Source organism: Alnus glutinosa, chromosome 4 (genome assembly GCF_958979055.1).
Source record: "Alnus glutinosa chromosome 4, dhAlnGlut1.1, whole genome shotgun sequence".
In the NCBI taxonomy this organism is placed as follows: Eukaryota; Viridiplantae; Streptophyta; class Magnoliopsida; order Fagales; family Betulaceae; genus Alnus; species Alnus glutinosa.
This window is the reverse complement of record NC_084889.1, coordinates 19,929,553-19,939,965: the sequence shown is the minus strand read 5'-3', so window position 1 is coordinate 19,939,965 and position 10,413 is coordinate 19,929,553. Positions and strand designations below refer to the sequence as shown.

The window sequence follows — 10,413 nt, the reverse complement described above, 5'->3', positions numbered from 1 at the left end:
TAACTGATCCTTTTTGAATTTTTTTTGAATTTTTTTTAGCATACTTTTCTATTCTGTAGATACTGTTGTGTTTTCAATTTTGGTGACAATTGGTTTCCGTAAAATTTATCTCGATTTTTCTATTTTTTGCAGAGAAATTTTGCTCGATCGACAAATAAATCGAACGAGCGATTTTTCCCAGTAGCATTGAAGCTGCGGCAGCACTAGAATCACTGCAAGAATAGGTATTCTACTGAATTCTTCTTTCATTTTGTGGTTTTTCTGTACTGTAGATACTGTTATTCTAAATTGATTAGTTTATGTTCGATCGCTGCTCACTATCCTATCTTTGCCTCTTTACCCGAGAGAACCTAGACATAGAACGGACTCCTAGATGTCGTAGATCCAAACGGAACTTATGTCGAAGAGCTCGTTCTAAAGACCATATGGCTGAACCACCATTGCCCGTGCTGTTGAGGGACCATTATGTTCCCTCTACATACACACCTTCTTCTTGCTTGCAGCTGCCAAATATCACGGCAGATCAATATGAAATTAAGTCCAGCATTATACAAATGCCTCCATCTTTCTATGCACTTAGTGACGAGGGCCCCTATAAGCATCTCGATGAGTTTATTGAAATCTGCTAAACCATGAGGTTGCAGAACTTTTCCGAAGACGCTTTAAGGATGCGCCTTTTTCTATTCTCTCTGAAAGATAAGGTGAAATATTGGTTAAATTCCCTAGAGACCAATTCCATTATTTCTTGGGCTTAGATGCAATACGAGTTCCTCAAGAAATATTTTACCATAGGGAAGACTAACCAAATACAAAAATCCATAACTGGATTTTCACAAATAGAGGAAGAGACATTTCATGAAACTTGGGAGAGGATGAAGAACCTTCTACGAAAGTGTCCACATCATGTTGTTCCTAAGTGGCAACTTATTCAATGCTTCTATGATGGCTTAACTGAGCCTTATAGACAGATGGTAGATTCCTCGTGTGGAGGTACCTTTATGTTGAGTAGTGAGGATGATGCGTGGACCCTTTTTGAAAATCTTGCTGAGAACTCTTTGCACCATTCATCATTCGGTCGTAGGACACCTACGTCTAAGAACCAAAAAAGTGAGACCCTTTTTGAAGTAATCCATCCCTTAGACATGAATACTAAGGCGGATGCCTTATCAAGGAAATTAGATCAGATTAGGGCCGCTGGTTTTGCACCTACAACCGCCCCTCACATAGCTACTCCACAAGAAGTATGTTCATTTTGCTCGAATCCATCGCGTCAGGCGAAAGATTGTCCCATCATAGAACAATTTTCTGAAGTTCCTTCTGAGTAAGTGAATGCAGCTTTCTCCAGGCCGGTTAATGATCCATATTCTAAGTCATATTACCCTGGATGAAGAAATCATCCAAATTTCTCATGGAGAGCTCAAGCTCCAGGGAATTCAGGACCTTCATTAGGATTGCATAATCAGGCACACCCGTTGCCTCCTAATCAATCATATAACCAATCCTCCAATTATCGGCCCCCTCAGTATGAGTACCAGTCAGCTCCTTCTCCTCTTAAGAATTCTGCTTTTGAGGAGAAAGTATTGATTGCACTTGGAAATTTGGATAAGAATACTTAAATGCTGCATTCTCATTCCCAATCAATTGCCAAGTTAGAAGGTCAAGTTGGACAGCTGGCAAATCTACTTAACCAGAGAAAAGAAGGAAAACTTCCCTCCCAACCAGTAGCCAACCCTAAGGGACAATATATGGTCGATGGGAATGCTTCTGGAAGCGGAACCATGAACAATTCCAGGCGGTTACAACATTGTGGAGTGGAAAGACAATTGATAATAAGGTTGGACAAGGAGCCACTGAAGAGGATGAACCCCTGCCAAATCCAAATTGGCCCCCTAAAAATCCTAATGAGAAGTTGAAGACTACTCTTAAGACACCTTATGAGCCTAGAGCTCATTTCCCTAAACGTTTCAAGGAGTTTCCTTGTGCCGGAAAGCAAGGAGAAAAGTTTCAAGACATGATGGATATTTTTAAATAGGTACAAATCAATATCCCCATCATCGATGCTATCCAACAGATCCCATCTTACGCTAAATTTTTAAAAGATTTATGTACCCAAAAGTGGAAGATGAGGAAGCGTAGTACATAGAAAATTCTTCTAACTGAGCGAGTTCATTGATCCAACACACTGTTGCTCCCAAACTCAAAGACCCTGGTGCTCCTACTATTTCATGTATCATTGGAGACCATGCCATTGAGAAGGCCCTCCTTGATTTAGGTGCTGGTGTTAATTTGTTACACTACTCGGTCTATGTCCAACTAGGATTAGGAGAATTAAAACCCACGATGGTTGTCTTACAACTTGCAGACAGATCCATTAAGAAACCTCGTGGTGTCATTGAAGATGTTATTATTAGAGTGGACAAGTTCTATTTCCCAGTTGACTTTATTGTTCTTGATACAAAACATGTCCCAGATCCCACAAAGCTTATTCCTGTCATCCTGGGACATCCTTTCTTAGCTACGGCTAACGCATGCATAAACTGCAGAACCGGAGAGATGGAGGTAACCTTTGGGAACATGAAAGTAAGGCTTAACATTTTCAATGCCTTTCGGCATCTGTCGGATACAAGTGAGTGTTTCTTAGTAGACATGATTGAAGATGTTGTTGAAGACACACTCCCCCACCTTTTGATGAAAGATCCGTTAGAGGCTTGCCTGTCTCATTTTGATTTTGAAGACTTCAACTCGGAGCATTATGTTGATGAGGTTAATTCCTTGCTGGACATTGCGGCCGCAATAGACGTTCCTCCTTGGAGATTACCAAAGGAGCCTTTACCTAGTATGTAAGGCATTCCTCCTATTCCTTCCCTTATTTCTCTAAGAAAACTTGAGTTAAAACAGCTTCCTGCAACTCTCAAGTATGCTTTTTTAAGTTCTAATGACACTCTCCCAGTCATCATTGCATCCGATTTGCAAGATGACCAAGAGAGTAGTTTTCTAGAGGTTCTTAAGGAACACAAATAGGCTATTGGTTGGAGCGTAGGTGATTTGAAAGGATTGACCCCTCCTTTTGCATGCACCGCATTCATTTGGAAGATAATGCTAAGCCCTCCCGAGAGGCACAACGGAGATTAAATCCCAACATGAAGGATGTGGTTATGAAAGAGGTGGTTAAATTGTTAGATGCGGGTATCATTTACCCCATCTCGGATAGTACATGGGTAAGTCCCATACAAGTGGTACCCAAGAAATCTGGTATCACTGTGGCTGAAAATTCATCTAGTGACCTAATTCCACAATGCACGACCATTGGATGGCATGTATGCATAGATTATAGGAAACTCAACTCCACAACTAGGAAGGATCATTTTCCACTGCCGTTTATTGATCAAATCCTAGAACGCCTTGCTGGCCAAAGTTATTACTGCTTCCTGGATGGTTATTCAGGATATAATCAAGTGGCTGTTGATCCCCAAGATCAAGAAAAGATGACTTTCACTTGTCCCTTCGATACCTTTGCATATAGAGGCATGCCCTTTGGGTGATGTAATGCACCTGCAACATTTCAAAGGTGTATGATGTCTATCTTTTTGGAAATGGTAGAAAAATTTCTGGAAGTGTTCATGGATGATTTTTCAGTCTTTGGATCTACATTTAATAAATGTCTCCATAACCTTTCACTTGTTCCTCAATGATGCAAGGAGACAAATTTAATTTTAAGTTGGGAAAAGAGCCATTTTATAGTTCAAGAAGGAATTGTTTCGGGACACATAGTGTCCAAAAGAGGAATAGAAGTAGATAAAGCAAAAGTGGAGCTAATTTTAAAACTTCCATCGCCTACCACAATAAGGCAAATTCACTCGTTTCTCGGACATGCCGACTTTTATCGCCGCTTCATTAAAGATTTTAGCAAAATTTCCCGACCCTTGTGCAATCTTCTTGCCAAGGAGACTTCATTTAATTTTGAAAAAGTTTGTCTTAAGGCATTCGAGAAACTCCATGCTCTTTCCTCTGCCCCAATTATGAAGACTCCCAACTGGTCTCTTCCTTTTGAGATCATGTGCGACGCATCTGACTATGCTGTGGGTGCCGTCTTAGGCCAACGTGTGGACAAGCTCCCTCACACTATTTATTACGCTAGTTCAAGTGAATTATACCACAACAGAGAAGGAGTTGTTAGCAGTGGTCTTTGCCTTGGACAAATTCTGTTCCTATCTCTTAGGATCCAAGGTCATTATATACTTTGATCATGCCGCTCTGAGGCATTGAATGGAAAAGAAGGAAACAAAGCCCCGTTTGATTTAGAGATACAGGATAAAAAAGGATCTGACAATGTTGTAGCTGACCATCTTTCTAGGATTTTTCTAGAGTCCTTTCTCATTCCAGTTCATGATTCCTTTCCAGATGAGCAACTGTTTGAGATCACACCTCAAGAAATACCTTGGTACGCTGACATTGTTAATTACTTGGCTACAAGTAAAATTCCTTCTTATTATTTTAAGCAAACAAAAGACCATTTCTTCAAGCAGATCAAATCCTACTTTTGGGAGGATCCTGAACTTTTTAAGTATTGTACTGATCAAATCATTCATTGATGTGTGCCCCAGAGTGAATTTAATAGCATCCTCACATTTTGCCATACTTTGGCATGTGGGACATTTTAGTGCTCAAAAGACCGCATCGAAGGTTTTACAAAGTGGATTCTTCTGGCCATCCTTATTTAAGGATGCTTTTAAGTTTTGTCAGGCGTGTGATAGATTTCAATGCCTTGGAACAATGTCCATGCCTCTAAACCCCATCTTAATTGTAGATATTTTTTATGTGTGGGGGATAGACTTCATGGGCCCTTTCCTACCTTCTTTCGGATTCGAATACATTTTAGTGGCTCTGGACTATGTATCCAAATGGATAGAGGCTGTGGCTACCAGAACCAATGATCATAAAGTCGTTGTCAAGTTCATTCAGGCAAACATTTTTTGTAGATTTTGAAAATAAATAATGACTTCTAATTTAACCAAGTGTGTGTGTTTGTGTGCAACAAAATATCTTAAATGTGGAATTTAAATAAGACATGATATTTGTTACGAAGTGGAAACTCTGTGAAGAGAAAAACCACTCTAGGGTAGCCAAACCCAGGAACTCCACTATCAAAAAACAAAGCTAGTTACAAGACACTCATACTCACATACCCTTATGCAGTAGTCATACCTTTAACTTTGACACGAAGCCTATCGTGAACGCTTCCCAACCAGATATCCTACCAAAAGGGGTTTTTGATGGATTCCTTTACCTTAGAGCCAACCCTTAAGATAGACTTCACACGAACTGTTGAGCACACACTGGCAACGGCTTGAGAGCTAGCGGATCTTCGATTCTTCCTAAACACCCTCTCAAAGCTAAGAGAATTCAATATCGAATTCTGTACAATTGACAAGTCTAGGGCCCTTTATTTATAGGCGCTTACAGAAAACCTAAAACTGCGGAAATTCAGACTTTGGTTATCGAGTGTCCGGACGGAAGTTAGCCACGTCCGAATGGTGTTCTGCGATATCCTTTCAGAAACAGCGCAATTCTATCCTTATCAGGTCCATATCCAGGCGGCTTGGCCGAGCGTCCGAACGATTTTCACTATAACTCCTTTCTGCGTTCGAACGGAACACTGGAGTATTTTGAAATGCTGGATAGTGTCCGGACGACTTACTGAGACTTCCCTAACAGTGTCAACTTTTGAAATCCAACTCTGTGTTGAATACTGATTGACCTAGCCATTCGGGTGGTGTTGCTCTATTGTCCAGACGTCTTCAAAACAAACTGCTGAACACTGCAGGGCATCCGGATGCCTTCAAGGGTTCGTCCGGACGGTTGCACAGGAACCGGTTGATTTGGCTTGGAATTTGCAAGAACTCTTCATGGACATCTTTCTAGAAGCTTGTGATCAGTCACATGCTTTGATTTGAACACTGTTTGAATACATGAAGATTCTGAATTGAGAACCGACCATCCTATTAATTTGCAACCATTACATAAAGTGTTTTTTGTTATCCAGAATATAGCCAATATAAAATACTAACAAACTCCCCCTTTGGCCATTCTGGGACAAAAACATTTGACAGGTTTGGAAATACATTCTCGGTCTAAATACCAAAACATAATCCAAAAAATACTCCCCCTTTTTGTCACACAATAACAAAGGGTGAACAGAGTATTAACAAAAACATAAGTGTTTAATGAAATACAAAATGTCATCACAAATTTAAAATTGTTTTAAAACAAAACAATAATAAGTAATAAAAAAAAAAAATTTGTCCTCATCAACAGGCTTAGGGTGATGATACTGCAGGCACTCCCAGATGTCAATCTGACATTGTTCAACACGCTCTCCAATAAGATTAACTTCACGCTGGAGAGCTGCCATGGATGACATAAACTGAGTAAATGCAGCTTCTATATCAAATGAAGGGGGCACAGCCTGTGATGATGATGATACAGCTGCTGGTGGGGGAACTGGTGGAGGCTAAGGAACTCCGACTTGAGCCTCATGCCGTAACTGCGCATTCGACTTCATAAGGGTCTGAATGCCAAGAGGATCTGGAATTCGTGATCTGGGCTCAGAGTCTGAAATATATGTCACGACCTGAAGACAGATTTGAGTGATTAAACACCCAAAAGACTGCCTCGTGTTCTTCTTGTCTCAAACGTCGAGCATAGTGTGCAAGATGTGCTTGCACAAGCAAAAAGGAGTCCGCATCACTATGGCATAGAGAAGGGTGGCCTTCTTGAGAGTAAGCTCACTCCGACGAGCTTGAGGCCAAAGGTTTGTCACAACAACCTTTGCTAAAAATCGATGCATAGGAGCAAAAGCACCGATGTTGATCTAGGAGTGGGCCTTGTCCTCTCTCTGTGGTCTCATCCCAAAGAAATCATTCAAAAAGTCAATGATGGGTGCCTCATCACTAGCAGGGAAAGGAACGCCTGAGATTGGTAAAATAGGAACTCCAATCACAGCACTGATAAGCTGCGGATCAATCTTAATCGGCTATCCTCTGGCCATGGTCTGCATAACCAGTCCTTTATCATCATCCTAGATGATGATCATGTTGCCATAAAATTTTCGTACCAGTCTGGGAAAGGTCGAGCAGGCACAATTATACAGGTACTCCCATTGTTCCTCCAGAAGCATCTAAGCAATAGGGAGTAGAAAGAGATCCCTCATATTTGCGCAGAGAAGATTCAACTCCGATAGGACCTTCTGCGATTGCATGCTGTGCAACCTATCAGCGACTGACTCTTTAGTTCTTTGCCTGACTCGGGCAAGAGAGTCATCTGCAGACATATTTTCTGGGCTAAAAAAAATCGTAGAAACAAATCCATGAAAGCATTAATTCCCGTTAGTCCAAAAAAAATTTGGGCATTATGACGGCTGTAAAATGGACTATCCCAAAGATTACAACTACATAAAACTCAACCCAAACAATAACAAGATACCAAATATGCAAAATCTCATCCCAATCAATAAAGAATTTTGAGCAATAATACATATTAAACTCAAAATAAGAGAAACCCAAAAACAAACTATTTTAAGCATAAAAACTTAAAATAAATTAGTAAAAAAGTATAAAAACATACCTGGGGTGGAGATAAATTGTAAAGATGACACGTGCATGAGAGAAATATGCATAAAAAGCACAGAAAAAATGCACAAAACAACAAAAGAAGCCAAAAAAAAAATTGTATGAGGCGGCTGCGGCGCGAGGGGGAATGCGATATAACCCTACAAGGTTCACTGTCCGGATGGAACTTAAGTGACGTCCAGACGTAGTGCCACGTAAGAGTTCGCAAAAACACGCTGTTTGTTTTGTGTTAGCTGCATTCTATTGGGGAAAAGCACTTCTATGTAATGTTGCTGCTTTCACAGGGATGCTGTTTTATTCAGAGTTTATACTTCAGTTACGAGCTTCAAGAAGACTCTGTGCAGAATTCAAATTAGTCAATTCAGTCCCCTTTCATCTGTCCAGACGACGTGGTATTCTATCCGGACACTCATTAGTCAGCAACATCCGTCCGGACGGCGAGAAATTTCCTTCTGGACGCCCATCAGTGTCTAGAAACTTCGAACTGTTCCAGCTTTCATCCGTCTGGACATAATGGCAAATCATCCGGCCACTATTCAGAGTTCGAGAAGAATCCAGAGTTCAAGTGCATCCATCTGGATGACGTGGCTGTACAATCAGGACTCCATTCAATGTTCGACAAGTAATAGGGTTTCTGTCTCAGACACAGATATGGGAAGACAGCTGCAACCGTCCGGACGTGTGTGTTCCCGTCCGGAAGCTATCCTTGATAAGGCAAGTCGTACAGAAGAAGTTCAATTGTCCGGACATCAGACTCCATGGTCCGGACGCGCGAAGCCTTAATATGGAAATTAGGTGCAGCGGAAGTGCAATCGTCTGGATGATAGGGCACCACCGTTCAAACATGGCTCAAATCAAGAAAGAATTTCAGCGAAATTTTGGAAAGCCAATCGCATAGTTGTCCGTTCGGACATCCTATGACTATCGTCTGGACGGCGCCTAGGTTTTATCAAGCCAGACTCTCATTTGAACCTGCAGCCTATAAATAGAGGTCCCTAGGCCTGAGATGTGCAAGAATTCGGTATTGACTTCCTTAGTGCTTAGAGAGTTATATTGTATAATTATTGAGCTGAGTTAGTCTCTCTGAAGCCATTGTTATGTGTGCTGTTGTTGCGCTGATCTGAAGTCTATCTTAGGAGTTGGCCTTAAGGTAAAGGATTCCATTGAAGACCCCTTAAGGTAGGAGACCTGGTTGAGAGGCATTCGTGTTAGGTGACACGTTAGAGTGCAAGGTACGACCACTGCATCAGGGTATGTGAGTGCTACTGCTTTGTAACTAGCTTTGTCTTCTGAATAGTGGATATCCTGGGTTTGGTTGCCCCTGAGTGGCTTTTCTCTTAATTGAGTTTCCACTTTGTCAACAAAATATTTATCTCCTTTAAATTTCGCATTTAATATTTTGTTGTACACTATTCACACATACAGTTAATTAGAAGTCATTTTAATTTTCACACACCCGTCCGGACATGGAGAAGGGATGTCCGTACGAATCAACCTTGCTGTCCGGATAGCCAGAACCACCCTTTGTACGCTTCACTAAAAAAAATCTAAAAAAGAGAGGAAAACTAGCAAAAAATAATTTCCCAAATAATTTCCAGAACATGCATGTATATAAAACTAATATCCCAGTTTAATTAGCATTTCAAAAAGATACCAAGATATAATTGAGAGTTAAGAGTCAACAAGCATAAAAATTTCCCTGCAGAAAGACGTTTTTCAATAGTAAATTTAACTCAAGCAATGTGTGTGTGTGAAGGCTTTCTCAAAAAGTACGAATTTCACTGATATGACTTAAATCACCTGAATTTTCTAGAGAAGAGAGAAAATCAATGTTAGATCAGTCAAAAGTCAAACCTCATTTTACTAGGTCCTAGCCACCCTCATCTGATACACTCCCCCTAAGCTGCAACACATTTTCTTTTACATCGTCTTTTACTGACCGTCTATTTTTGCAATGATTTGGTCACTGACTGTTTCTATAGGGACAATTTCAAGAACAGATTTATAGCATATAAGCAGTGGATCTTTTTATTTATCCATATTTATTGAGTTTTGAATGCTTTTTATCACTTGGTGCTGTAACCTAGAAAGAATGCTAGAATTTATGGGTTCTAGGTTCAACTAGCGAGTTGGTCAATTTGACCATCTTTGCAAAAGAAAAATCTCTCTCATATAGAATTTCCAGAAGCTAAAAGTCAGAGGAGAGAAAAAAATACGTTAGGGAAGCCTTGGATAGTGCACATTTTTCATTGCATGAGAAAATCAACTATCTAGTATGGATGCCACTGGGAAACTTTGCAGATATCAAGAAAAACTCTCAGTTAAATAAAGGCAAAAGATAATAATCAAAAACTGAGGCATCAATCAAACATACATAAGATATCTGGAAGCTATATAATGGAACAACAAAACTCTGCATCCTTTTTCCCTTTTTTTTTGTATTTTTTATTTTTATTAAAAATAAAACAAAAACATGCTTTATAATAAGGAGGATAGTATAGTACAAGCATGTAAGATGAAAGCAAACCTGACCTTCGGGGATAGAGGTTTGACAATTTTATGATAGAAAAACAGCCGCTCAATGTGCTTTTTATATCATCTGTATTTAATACCTGTAGAATTTCCTCAAGACAAACAAGAGGGAATATAGGGATAGAAAAGATGGTTCCATAATAACATGCAAAGATTTCATATGATGCTATAAAAATACTATGCAAGTGTACCTATCATACTCTAGGATTTAGGAACCAAAATCCTAGGCACGTGTGACCTTATCTACTGGGTA

At 40.1% G+C, this 10,413-nt stretch overlaps 1 non-coding gene across 1 annotated transcript; it reads right to left on the bottom strand.

Moving 5' to 3' along the window:
• Positions 1 to 804: 804 nt before the first annotated feature.
• LOC133867530 (small nucleolar RNA R71) lies at positions 805 to 910 on the bottom strand. The gene has a single exon (XR_009900087.1). It is a non-coding gene; the product is annotated as a small nucleolar RNA R71 (small nucleolar RNA).
• Positions 911 to 10,413: the final 9,503 nt, after the last annotated feature.